We start from the raw sequence: 13,952 nt of genomic DNA, 5'->3' as shown, positions 1-13,952 counted from the left end.
GACACAGCAAACCCCATCCTCAACAATCCAGGACCCGTGGTGTAGATGCGGTGCAGAATCCTGAGTTGGACCAAACAAAGTCTCATTGGGACCGCCACCATTCTAGGGGATGACACCGCCTCCCTCCAATCTTCCTCATCCAGAATAAATCCATCTGCGACCCACTGTTCCCTAATCTGTGTTGCATTTGAGGTGATTGTTTTGCATCCAAAGGATGATATTGGGAAGCAGTTTTGGAAGCCAAAAGAAAAGACCTTTGTCTAAGGAAAGGATCACATGTGTATTGTCAGGGTAGGATGTAGTAGCGATTCCACATGAGTCAGTGAAATAAGGGGGGGCCATATAGCTATTGGATGGAGCAGGGCTGAAGGATTAGCACTGCTGAACTCCCATTGCAACTGGTCTTTCAGCTGACGAAAATTGTCCTAAGGCTACTGTTTGTCTCCTGTCAATGGGGAAGGATTTAATCCAGCATTGAGCCTTGTGGAGATGCCAATTTCTTGGATCGACTGAAGGAGTATGGTGTAAGAGATGGTATTGAATGATGGGCAGGGATCAAGCAATATCGGCAGCGCATTGTTAACAGCATCCAGAGTCATTTTGATGGTTTCAGATACTTTAGGAGGCCTGGTGGAGTGTTTGGGTCTGAAACCAGATTGTCGAATGTGTAGTGAGTCGGAATGTTCTAGACAGGAGATGATGAGCTGACCATTAATTTCCAGTATTTTGGTTGATACAGAAAGTAGGGATATGGGCCCAAGGTTAGACAGAGTTGTAGGATCTGCTAGGGTCTTTTTTTTAAGGGGCTTCACAACTGACCACATCCAGGCTGTTGGAATTTTCACAGAGAATAAGGATGTGTTGAGAAACTTGTTATTAAAAAAAAAAAAAAAACAGGCCAGGGTGGATTGTAGCTGCAAAGGTAGCTGATTCCAATGTTTAGGGGCCAGAAGGGAATAGGATCTCCCCTCTAACCCCCGCCCCCCATGCCTGGCCTTGTGAATACGCCCAGGACATAGTAGCAGTAGCTCACTAGATTTAAGGTTGCGGGCTGCAGCAAATTTTGCAGATAGGCTACTTCATATAAGGATTTGTAGACCAGGTAGAGAAACTTGAATAGAGCACATTTTTCCACTTGAAGCCAGCGCAGAGATCTTAGCATGGGTTCGAAGGGGAAACAAGGCGGAAGGTTAAAGACCAGGCAGGCAGCAGTGCTCTGTACAATTTGGAGCTTGGGAAAAAGGCCCTCATTCATCACAACCATTAGGGCGTTTCCGTAGTCCATGCAACGTACAATAAGAGGATAAGTGATTTCCTGGTTTGCAAAGTTAGCCATTGGAAGGCTTTCCTCACAATACGCATTAAACTGAAGCATATTCCAGAGTTGAATTCACATGTTCTTTCATTGATAGTTCCCATCGATTCGGACACCAAGATTTTTGACGGCTCTAATTTGTGATTGGAATCCGCCCCAGTTCCATGGGCCGCCAGTCGTTGGACCAAAAAACATGCACTTTCCTAAAAATCCGAATCTCCGTCTTCCCGGAGTTCAGCCTGAGAAAATTAGACATCCTGCAGGCAATATATATATTTTTTTCCTAGAAATATTTTTATTTTATTATTTTTTGTTTAAACAGCAAAGAGAGCAATGCATATATAGTATAACAATTTGGTGGGTCACTTCTGGGTTCAGACTCTCTGCGGATAAACATGTACAGCTTCATGACTTCGAGAAATTAAACGGAGCACACTCCTCAACTGCCGTTTTCCACTATGTTAGGGGGAGCTCCCCCCCCGCCACCCCTGATCACTGTGGCCCAAATCGTCATTGGTGTCCAAACTTTCGTGAGAGTGCCATCAGGACGAGAAGCGCTCCCATTTACGTAGACTTCCCTTACCTAGGTAGATCGTCTTTTCGTTTGCCATACACTAGTCCATATCCCCACCACTCCACAGGTGGAGCCTCTCTGGCGCCTCGTAGGTGTGCAGTGTTTCGCTTAGCCTCCTTAAGACAATTGAGAGCCATATTTTGTTACATCTTGGCGGGATCGGCCCTCCATATGTGTAGAAAACACGTCTTTGCCATGGCCAGTAGTGCCTGTCTGACAACTTCCCCCATGAGCTTCTGCAGCCCCAACCAATAGGTTTTTACAGCAGGACAGGACTACAGAACATGGAAGAAGGTGCCGGTCTCCCTGCTACCTCGAAGGGATAGGTCCGTCCGATAATATCCCATGGCCTGGACCTCAGTGTGGGAATAATATGACCGATGTAGGATACGTAATTGGACCAGGAGGAAACCCGTTGTGATGGCCACCACCCCGAAGGTTCCCGGTGCCTTTTCCCATTCCCTATCCTCGTATTCCCCAATGTCTCCTTCCCATTTCGTTTTTAGAGTGGTAAGGTTACTTGGTGAATTATTGAGCAATTTCTTATAAATGAGCAAGACTTTTTTTTTGTAATCCCTCCGAAAGGGCTCTGTCCTCCAACGGTGAGCATTCCGGGACTGAGGTCCGGCTAGGGACATGTGCCATAAGGGCATAGTGAAGTTGCATGTATCCGAAGGCCTCGTGGGTGCTAAATTGTACTGTGCCTGCATTTTAGCCGAGGTAAGCATGTTTTCTTCCTTCCTCACCTCGCCCACCGCGGAGATGCCGGAGGTTCCATTTCCTGAAACCTCGTGATTTGCCTCCTGACTTAGGGAATTGTTACACCACAGCAGGTTTATTTTAGTGGGCCTTTCTCTCCAACCCAAGAACAACGTGGCCGTCCTCCACATCCGGACCACAGTGAGCGCCTAGGGCAGAAGCTTCTCAGTGTCAGGCTAACCATAGAGCACTCCCGGATATCCACATCGAAAGCCACTCCACCTGAAGGTGGGGTCATGCCCGGATGCAAATGCCCAGTCATTGGCCACCACCACTCGTGTTGCCCAATAGTAATTGCTGATGTTGGGGAGACCAATGCCGCCGTCGCCCAGGACGCAATCTTGGTCATACAGTCCCTGAATATGCATTTGGTGGACTCCAGGTTAAGCCCCATAGTGATGACAAGTTGTATGTCAGCTTCATAATTAGAGGGTTAACAGTGTTGATGGCCATGTGAGGTATAGACAGTGGCCATGAGTCATAGGGAGAGCCGGACTTATACAAAAGGATAACTTGGCACGATTAAGGTAGCGAAATATCCTGAAAGGCAGTTGACCTGGCATTTCTATTTTTGGGAGGGCTGCCTGGGTGATGGTTGGTTGTGGGGGTGCATGATGCGAAGCCCAATTGTATGGTTGAATCTTGTCCTAAAAAAAGGCTGAAATCTGATCATAAAGGGTCTGAAACAGGGGGTATTTCTCTTAAAAGAGCTTCTGGCTGTAGGAAAGCTTACGAGATTTTGAAAATAATTTTTAGGTTGTGGTGGGCCTTCTAGATTTGAGTGGTGAAGAGGGGTTTCTTGGTCTCCTTGATCAGCTCGTGGTAGGATTTCTGCTCTGAAGTGGGAAAGGACCGTGAGTTTATATGCCTGACACCATTTGCGTTCGAGCTGCTTGCAGTGCAGCTTTTGTTCTGCTAAGGCAGGGGAAAACCAAAGGGATTTGGCCAGCGTTTGTTTGGAGTGCTAATTCATAGCTTGTATTGTAAGCCATTTGATAAATTAATTGAGGTAATCAGATAAACTTTCTGTAAGGGTCAGGAAGTGGTAAACAGTTGGGTGATGAGGTTATGATTCGTCCTTATCATTCCCCATTTGCGCCGGGTGGGAGGGGTATTGTCTGTGGGGAGCGTGAGTGTTCGTAATTTGAAGGGGACTAAACTAGGATCAGACCACGATTGGGTAGTAGGATCTTCAAGTGCTAGTTGACAAGGATTGAGGGTTTGTCTCGCTGTGTGGGTGGGCGAATAAGAGTTGAGGGAGGCCTATTATCCTTAAGGTGTCTTTGAGGTTAGTGACTTAAGAATTGTCCAGGGTATGAAAATGACAGTTGAAATCAGCAAGAGAGGTGAAATTGGCATATTGGAGTAAGAAAGGAACTAATGAATCCCCAAGAATGGTTAAGGAGGTGAGCCTTGGGCCTGGTAGGCAGAGTAGGCAGCTGGCAAAGAATTGGGAGGGGTTGATCTTAGAGCAGAAGCCCAGGCTTTCTGCTCCTTCAAGAGAGTCTATGCCAAATGAGCTGCATTGGAAGATCATGGATACCAAATTGTACTGTATCATCTGTACAGTGGTTACCACCCACGTTTGCGGCACCAATCCAAATGGGTAACACTCTGCTTGGTCGGAATTGCTCCCTGCATGATGTCCCCCTGCCCTGAATGCCCGACTGAGAGCATCTGGTTTTCTAATATTTCATGTTTGCCTGAGCCTCATGCTTTCTAGTGTGGGTGCGAAGGCCTAGGCCTATCCTTTGACATGAGTAGCGTCCTGAACCTACCCTGAACACGTCCAGAGTGCTCTCATTTGGTGGACAGTGGGTTACCGTCCTTGTCATGGTAGTAGCAGCATACCTTGTTTTGTAAATCAGTAGTTGTGATTAGAAGCAAGCCCATTGGTTGACTCTATCTCTTTAATTTCCTTACTTATTCAGTGGCTTGCCTTGTCAATCCTTCTTTGTCCCTCCCCTCAAGTATACCCTTGTTACTTGTGTCCCTTCGCTGCTTACTTTAAGGGACCCTCTTTTCTTTTTTTGCTTAAGCAAGCAAAGAGAATGCATGTTTTTTTCCAGCTGTTTTACCCGTGCTTCTCGCCTACCACTGCGCTCAAATGTATCTCTCTTGTCCATGACCTCCTCTTCTGTCGGAACTCTGTGTTGCTCTGTATGCTACTCTTCACCCTTCCCTCCATGATGCTATCTCCTTCATTTACTAATCACCTACAACCCTTTGTTGTTGTCTCCCTTGTGTGCTTCTCCCTCGCCATTGTTTGCTCTTTTCCTTGTGCCCCTGCATCAATCCCAGTTGCTGTCCTTCAGGTCACTGCCCCCGCCCGCTTGTCTGTTGGCCCCACAACCCCCTACTTTAGCTATTATTTTATAAATGTTTGTCTTGGTGGACCGACAGCAAATTGCTGCCGGCGTTCCACAAAAGTCTTTACGCTCACTTAAATTTAATTTGAATTGACTCATCGAATTAGCACCTAATTCTGGAGGGAGGCCTGTCTGTGGGCTCTATTTTGGAAGCCACTGACCTTGTCATGTGCACAAGATAAAAGTGAGGTTGTTTTCCCACACTGTGGAAGTATATTGCTGACATCCCTAAACCTGCAGGAAGGCGAGTTATACACTGAAATGGGGCAAAGAGTAGACAGTGCTCACTCTAAAATGTATATTATGTAGTTTTGCTCTTAAGTAGTCTTTATGAACACTTCCATTTAGTAGATGCTGGGAGCGAAGAGTGGGACTGGACTGCAGTCTCTGTTTTTAATGTGGAGGGGCCCTTAGTTGTGGCCAGCTTTGGTCTCTCTTCTGATCTCTGTTAAGTGTGGCTGTTTGTAGCTAAGTGCAGTGAGCTCACACCTTTCTGTGCCTCTGTTATTGGTGCTCTAAACTGGGACTGCTCCGCTGTGAGGAGCCTATTAGAGTATTAATTGAACTATTCTTTAAACAAGACTCCCCACTTCTTTTATTGTGACATCCTACTTGCTCAATCCCATTACCTTGGAGTCCATAATAGTCCTTTTTAGGTCGAGCCTGGCGTAAGCAGCACGAAAGCGCTGTCGCCAGCGAGCTCTATTGTTAGGGACTTGCCTTGGAAGTGGGACAGGAGATGGGCACGTGCAGAGCGATCGGCGATTGCAGCAGGTGTACGCGCATGTACAGCCACGCGCCGTGCACATCTCCTGTCCCCCTTCCTTCAAGCCATCATGCAGTTTCACTTTCAGTTATTTCTCCCCAAAAAATTCTTGCCCCATCGTTGGAGCATCCCGCAACGGCGGGTCCGCTCAGGAAATACATCTGTACACTGTGCTGAAGGCACAACCATTAGACAAATGGAGAATCCCACACTCACCCGTCTGCGGGGGGAACTCCTCCTCAACAGCAGCTGGCTGCGGCGCTTTTCCGGAGCACTCCAGCTCCTCTGCCAGCATGACGCTGGGCTCTCTCCTCAGACATGGGAGGATTTCAGTGCTATCAGCTGGTCTTCACCCGGGCCCCCTCCTAGGACCCGGGACTTCAGCTCCCGCACTTCCTCTTTGGTGCCGGGGCTCCCTCTTCACAATGAAAGTTACAAATAGAGCGCATGCGCGGGCAGCCCCTCCTCCTAGCCCGGATTCTGAGCTGCTTGCTGTTTCGCTTATTATCTCCCTGCCTCAGCTTGTTGTCAATAGTGATCTTCCGTGCTCGCTGGTTGCTGCGGTGGCTGCTGTCTCTTATTTTTATTTATTGCATTTTTATATAGCGCAGACTTTACCCGAAGGTGTCAGAGCGGCGGATACGATCGGATTATGGCCGTGCCCCATCTGTTTGAGCGGAGGGCCCTCAGGGATGCTCCAGAGTCAGTCCTGACAGTTCCTTAACTGTTGTCTTCTACTTTCCGTTATCAGCGGCAGCAGCCCCTGTACTACCATGCACTGTGCTTGAGTCTTCCAGCGGGCCCGCCGCCAGCTTCTCCATCAGAGGAGATCATGACCGAGGAGAAAATCCACTCCTTGCGCAGGGATCAGAAACCCAGCAAAGATGAGGACCTATTGTAGCCCGACGAGGAGGCCACGGTTCGCTTTACCCGCAGTAGCGGCAAAGCACGTGGCAAAATGTTCAGCAACCCCAAGCTAGTCCGCTCACCTTCTGCCCCCACAGGGAGGCCGCTCAGCCCTAGCGGCGCCAGCGAGGGTGGCCTCGCCTTCCCGGTGCACGAGTGTGTGTTCAAGGGCTGACATGCGTCGACTCTCCTCTCTCATCAGGACCCACAGCATCGGCCAGAAGGATAATCACGGTGCGTAGGAGCGACCTGTCCACGGCTGTTTTCCGACCTGTCATTGTGTGCAAGACCCCTTCACTGAGGACAGGGTGAAAGAACCTTCTGGGTGTCAGAGACTTACGAGAACAGGGTTAGCTGGGAGATACATTAGGTTAGGTGAGAGTTCATAGGGAGCGGGGGGACTCGAGTCACCCATTAGTACTAATTTGAATGTATCACATGTAGGAGGTACTTGTTTGATGATCCGTATGCACGCAGAAGAAAGAGGCATTGCTGGCGTAGATATAATGCCCAATATAAGCTCCAAGTTCAAAAACCTTACTACTATGAAATATCTCAAGGCTTGCCAAAGAAAATATACTTTACGCTAAACGAACAGTTATCCCCACATCAAATCAGAAAATATTGTTACTGCAGAAAATAGATAAATGTAGAACTTCCCCGATGTACGGTGTGGGAGACTTCACACGTGGCAATAGCTTTATTTATTCTTTCATCATCTTCCCTTGACACCTTGTATCCCTCCCACCCTCCCTTGGTGCTGTGACTGCGTCCCCCCTCCGACCCCACTTGATGCTACTCTGCTCTCCTGGTTTTTTGGGTCTTCACCTGAGAAAATCCACTATTTGTATATATATGTATATAGAGATAACTCTACTCACTAGTATATGCAGTAGACCTTTGTACTCTCTACCATTCCTATGTGACTCTTAGAGTTTATCCATTCGTATCCCTTCCTTGAGTGACTTAACTACTTGTACATTTGCAATTTATTTCTGTTTATATCTCTTCCTTGTGTGACTTTATAACTTGTACATTTGCAATTTTTTTCTGCTTGTATCTTTTATGTAACACATGTAATCCTAAGTCCTTATGTATCACAACTAGTTCTTATGTAAAGCTCTCTGACACCTTCGGGTAATGTTCGCTCTACATAATATTGCATTAAATAAAATAAAACTGGGCACTTGGAGAGCAGAGTGGGTCCTTCCCGCGTGCGCGGGTTGCCGGCGTAGGGGGATGAATAATGTGCTCAGACAGCGGGCGGCGCACACTTATCGCACAACCCCCCGTGCGTGCTTCCGCCCTCCGGTCAACAGCAGCTCCTTCGCAGCGCCCCCGAGGAGGAGGATGGAGCGCGAGGACCCGGCGGAGCCGAGCCACTGGTCCCAATTCAGCGCCCTCCGAGCAGCGGGGCTCTAGAGGACGCCTTTATGCCCCTCAGTGCCCTGTGCCAGCGGCGGGGGCTGCGCTGTCCCGTGCTGCACAGCCCTGACTGCCAGGGAGTTGCGCGCTCTGCCAACCACCTACGGGCATCGCACCGGCGCAGTGCTGGTAAGGTAAGAGGGATGCTATATGGGATGCAGGCAGTAGTCGCAGGCGGGTACCCAGAGCTAGAATCCCGGCTCCTCCTGGCCCTCCTATAGATGGTAGCCGCAGGGATGGCGCTGTGAGTGAATTCGGATCAGTGGGCTGCACAGACTGCAGACAGCAGGGTCCAAAAAACTGTTTTTGAAACGACCGGGCTCTATATTTATATTCTTAACAGTATAGTCAGAAATCGCAGCGAGGACTGTAAAAATCCTTAACGACAGTTTGTCAGACTGCCTGTATATATTTCATCTGTTTGGCTTCATCTTGCATTCCCTAGCAGCATTTGTGTTTTTTCTGTGAGATAGAGAGATGGCGAGAGAGAGATGGCGCGAGAGAGAGATGGAGATATATATATATATAGATATATAGATATATATATATATATATATATATATATATATATATATATATATATATATATATATATATATATATATATATATATGCAAAAAAGAAGGAGAGAACTCTGGGTAGGTCTCAGTTTAGGTGGAAAGCAGCTCCTTTTAGAGCACTCTCAACACCAGCGACACTCTAGATCTGCTCACCTCAAATGTCTGTTTTTCTATCAAAGTTTTTAAGCATAGGATTAGACAGTGCTATCCATGCCGAGATAGAAAATGACAAAGTCTTTCGCCATTTAAACAGCAAAGTCTTTAAGCATAGGACTAGTACAGTGCAGTCCTTGCCGAGCTGTCAAATAACAAAAGCCATTTATCACTCCAGGCACAATATTACAGCTTTGAATTGGTAAAATACCAACTCAAGCCAACCTGAAATGATTAAAAGCAACCCCTGACACAGTGTTTCGCTCTAATTAGAGCTCTTCAGAGAGGTATAGCTTTGTCCAGACACAAGGGAGCACCCAGTATTAAGTCAAAACAAAACCCTTTCAGGCATAGAGTGACGCATAAATTATGCAAAAAAGAAGGAGAGAACTCTGGGTAGGTCTCAGTTTAGGTGGAAAGCAGCTCCTTTTAGAGCACTCTCAACACCAGCGACACTCTAGATCTGCTCACCTCAAATGTCTGTTTTTCTATCAAAGTTTTTAAGCATAGGATTAGACAGTGCTATCCATGCCGAGATAGAAAATGACAAAGTCTTTCGCCATTTAAACAGCAAAGTCTTTAAGCATAGGACTAGTACAGTGCAGTCCTTGCCGAGCTGTCAAATAACAAAAGCCATTTATCACTCCAGGCACAATATTACAGCTTTGAATTGGTAAAATACCAACTCAAGCCAACCTGAAATGATTAAAAGCAACCCCTGACACAGTGTTTCGCTCTAATTAGAGCTCTTCAGAGAGGTATAGCTTTGTACAGACACAAGGGAGCACCCAGTATTAAGTCAAAACAAAACCCTTTCAGGCATTTTTAATCATTTCAGGTTGGCTTGAGTTGGTATTTTACCAATTCAAATCCTATGCTTAAAAACTTTGATAGAAAAACAGACATTTGAGGTGAGCAGATCTAGAGTGTCGCTGGTGTTGAGAGTGCTCTAAAAGGAGCTGCTTTCCACCTAAACTGAGACCTACCCAGAGTTCTCTCCTTCTTTTTTGCATAATTTATGCGTCACTCTATGCCTGAAAGGGTTTTGTTTTGACTTAATACTGGGTGCTCCCTTGTGTCTGGACAAAGCTATACCTCTCTGAAGAGCTCTAATTAGAGCGAAACACTGTGTCAGGGGTTGCTTTTAATCATTTCAGGTTGGCTTGAGTTGGTATTTTACCAATTCAAAGCTGTAATATTGTGCCTGGAGTGATAAATGGCTTTTGTTATTTGACAGCTCGGCAAGGACTGCACTGTACTAGTCCTATGCTTAAAGACTTTGCTGTTTAAATGGCGAAAGACTTTGTCATTTTCTATCTCGGCATGGATAGCACTGTCTAATCCTATGCTTAAAAACTTTGATAGAAAAACAGACATTTGAGGTGAGCAGATCTAGAGTGTCGCTGGTGTTGAGAGTGCTCTAAAAGGAGCTGCTTTCCACCTAAACTGAGACCTACCCAGAGTTCTCTCCTTCTTTGTTGCATAATTTATGCGTCACTCTATGCCTGAAAGGGTTTTGTTTTGATATATATATATATATATATACATATATATATCAGATTGTGTGTGGGTATTCATGACTGGGCACGATTGAGAGCTCTGGGGTTGATCACCCAGACCTCCACAGTTAGATTTTAGTCTCAGAGGTTCATTTTATTTGACTGTGCCATCATTCCCTGGCACCTCACTTCTCCAAGCAGAGAGACAACGATTTTTCCATGACCACAGCCGCCACCTAAACTCAGCCAAGGACGCAGATCTTTAGCCGGGGTCCTGTCAGTCATTAACCCTTCCCTGCTCTAAAAATGTCATGCCCCCTTCACTCAGCTGGGGGTCAGCTGGGGGTCAGCACTGCCAGGTGCAGGTGCTCCACTGCCTCTCCACCTATCCTCTGCAGAGAACCAGCCTGTGGGATGCTGCAGTGGCCACGTCCGTTCAGAGCCTGACTTTTGATCCCAGAAGCCATCTATAGGGTTAGTGTTGAGGGAGGCAAGGGGCAGGTCAGAGCCACTTCCATTAACGCGTGTGCCATGTCACCTGGACTGATATTGCAGCCGTTTTACATGGTACCCATCTTATGCTGGTGTGTTGTACGTTTTTGCTAACACTTAGTGCTATGTTTCCTTTACATTGAGCACGCTGGGAGCGCACAAGGTGAAATAAGGTCACTCAAGTTAAACCCACCACTCCTTTGGCTGTCTCCGCAGAGAGGCCAAAAATAGAATGGTATGGAGTTTTAATTCCGTTCATACACTAAAAGTTTTCATCAACAACAGAAAGTGGTGCCAGGATTTGCTAGAGCACAGGGTAGCAGGGGCATCAGGCCCCTGTACTCTATCCTGACATTCTTAACCAAAGGCATCCCCTACTGTCTCCCATAGCCGTACAGGTGAATCAGTTCATATTGTTCACTGTACTAAAACCTTATTTACTGACAATGCTATGCACTTCCAAGATGACTTAACAAAGATCGGTAAAGGGGAGCTGATGGTCCACCTTTTCTGCTTCTCGTTATTGTGCTCAAATGTTTTCACCCACCCAATATGGCTGATTGTAGGCCACATGGAGAGCTCCCATAAACTTGGAGCTCCCTTTCGTGGAAAGCTCGGCTACTATGAAAATGCTCTCGCATTTGCAAGAGTTTAAGCTATTGGCATTAGAAATGACAAAGCTTTTTACATATGTGTTGGTTTTCAAATCACATACATAAAAGGCATTGTCATCTACAATGCCAATAGCTTAAACTCTCACAAATGCGAGACCTATTGCATTGTAAATGCTTGTTTAGGTCTTGCCTAGGCAGCGCTTAAGCTGTCTCTTCGAGACATGCTGTATTCAGGATGTGTGGATAAAGCTCCACTTACTTCTCACCCATCTTTTTAAATGGCTCCTATCCCTGTACTTTCTAAATGATGGCTTTTCATTGGTCATTAGGCTTTGTAGTCCCTCCTTAGTACCGCCTTGTCTCTTCTTGTAACCTGCCACGAGTGAACCCCTCCGTTACATGTGTTACGCCCTAGGTTTTAATTACAGCCTCATGGCACTACTTGCTTAAAGGCCTTCAGGCAGGACACTCACTTAGTCCTAAACTAGATTTGCAGTGATTACTTTACCCGCTAGCACATCTCACATTTATATTAGACCTTCTACAAATTTCCCTTCATCATCTCCACATAGAGTATAACCTAATCTGGAATTAATATAATAATTATTTTGTCGCATTTCAAAGCTAATTGTATACATGGACATACATATTTGAATGTACTTGTGGTACTGTCGTGCATGCAATGCATTATTTGTAGGGTAGATTTACCATATCTTCAAAGTTTATGAAGCTCACTAGGGACCTCGAGGCGCAGCTTGTGCTATTGCACCTAGACAAGCAGTGCTGGTTCCTTGCTCACTAGGGACATCTAGGCACAACTTGCTGTACTGCACCGGTCACATCTCATTATATCATACCTTCTATAAATTTCCCTTCAGCAGCTCCACATAGACTACAACCTAATCTGGAATTAATATAATAATTATTTTGTCACATTTCGAAGCTACTAATTGTATTGTACTTTGTACTTGTAGTCCTTGCTTATGAGAATCAAGGCTGGAAGTAACTGCGCCTCTTTTGCTGCCAGCCTTGCTGTTCATAAGCAAGGACTATAAGCACAAAGTGTGTGTTTTGGCACCGCTTGCAGATTTCCAAAACAAATAAATAAAATACATTGTCATTTACAATGGCAATAGCTCAAATTCTTGAAATGCGAGACCTAGCGCATTGCAAATGCTTGTTTAAATAGTTATTTGCAGGCTAGTGTATTGACCGTATTTTACTTACATCTACAGTCTAAAGAACAAGTGAAAAGTGACTTATTCCGTAAGATGGTGTACTATACCGCTGAAACAATTGTGGCTGAATGTATGCTACATAAAAACTTGGTCAAAAAGTTTCAGCTCAAACCTTTCTATAGATGTTCTGCTGCCCTAAAGCCTGATTGAAACCCATTAGTAAGCCTTCTTTCCAATCTGCTGAGGTATATGCAGCACATTGTGAGCTTGTTATGCACCCTTCGCCTGGTAGTGGGTAACCTTCACCTTGGCAACCTCCTGTGCGCTGCAAACTGGCCACTGGTATAGATGCGGGGAGCGGCACCTTCCTCTAGGTGTCTACTTCTAGGGAGGTAGTAATTGGAGGAAAACTAATATATGTACATTTTTACCCCCATTTCATCCACAGATGCCAAATCTGCAGCATGCTAAGTATATGTAGCTGAATGTGGTTTTTATTAGGTCGAGCGTTAGCGAAAGACCTATTGTCAGCCGTATTTGGGAATGTAGACACGAGAGGGTGCACGAGCGCAGAGCGCAGATTTCACCTTGTGGGCGCGCACGGCGCCGTGCCCCTCTCGTGCCTCATTCCCATGCGCAAACACACTCACACAGCCACACTCACGCATGCGCACATACACAGCCACACGCATATACAGGCACACACACACTGCATACACACACGCAGACCCACGCGCACACAGACAGACACACGCACAGACACATTCAAACACACACAGACACACGCGCGTACACCCCCCCCCCCTCTCACCTGGCTCTTTCGGCGTGTTCCGTGTCTCCTCTGCAGCGCTAGTCTTCACCCGGGCCCCAGTTCCGTGTCTCCTCCGCAGCGCTGGTCTTCACCCGGGCCCCCTCCCGGGACTTTAGATGCCGCACCCCGCTTTGGCGCCGGGGCTCGGAGCGCGCATGCGCGGGCAGCCCCCGCCCTCTCACAACGAGCAGCTGACTTTTCCCAGAGAAGCTTGTTAATTAAGCGGCACATTAGTTAGACACAGGTGCCTTCGTGAGCTGTACCTCCAAATACATTGTATGATAAATGAAACCCCTTTTAACTTTCTTGCATTTTAGGATATGATGCGATAATTCATGCAACAATATTTGGACTTGCATCAACTTTTTATTTGTAGAATTACGAAAAGTTGGCCCAATGTTGAATAACTTTTTTGTATTCCATAAAATGCATATATTCCAGTCGCATGTGAAGTCTGACGACCACCTTGAATGAGTTTGCAGCACGTACATGTGTGACTAAAACGAAAATGTAACTGGACTTGAGGTTTAA

At 46.4% G+C, this 13,952-nt stretch overlaps 1 protein-coding gene across 2 annotated transcripts in view; it reads left to right on the top strand.

Annotated features, from left to right (window-relative positions):
- The window catches only part of SLC23A2 (solute carrier family 23 member 2), an 876,666-nt gene that overhangs the window by 451,347 nt on the left and 411,367 nt on the right, over positions 1 to 13,952 (top strand). The gene's annotated exons all lie outside the window — the stretch shown is intronic.

This window comes from Lissotriton helveticus, chromosome 11 (genome assembly GCF_964261635.1).
Source record: "Lissotriton helveticus chromosome 11, aLisHel1.1, whole genome shotgun sequence".
NCBI classification, from domain to species: Eukaryota; Metazoa; Chordata; class Amphibia; order Caudata; family Salamandridae; genus Lissotriton; species Lissotriton helveticus.
This window is presented reverse-complemented; position numbering and strand designations above follow the sequence as displayed.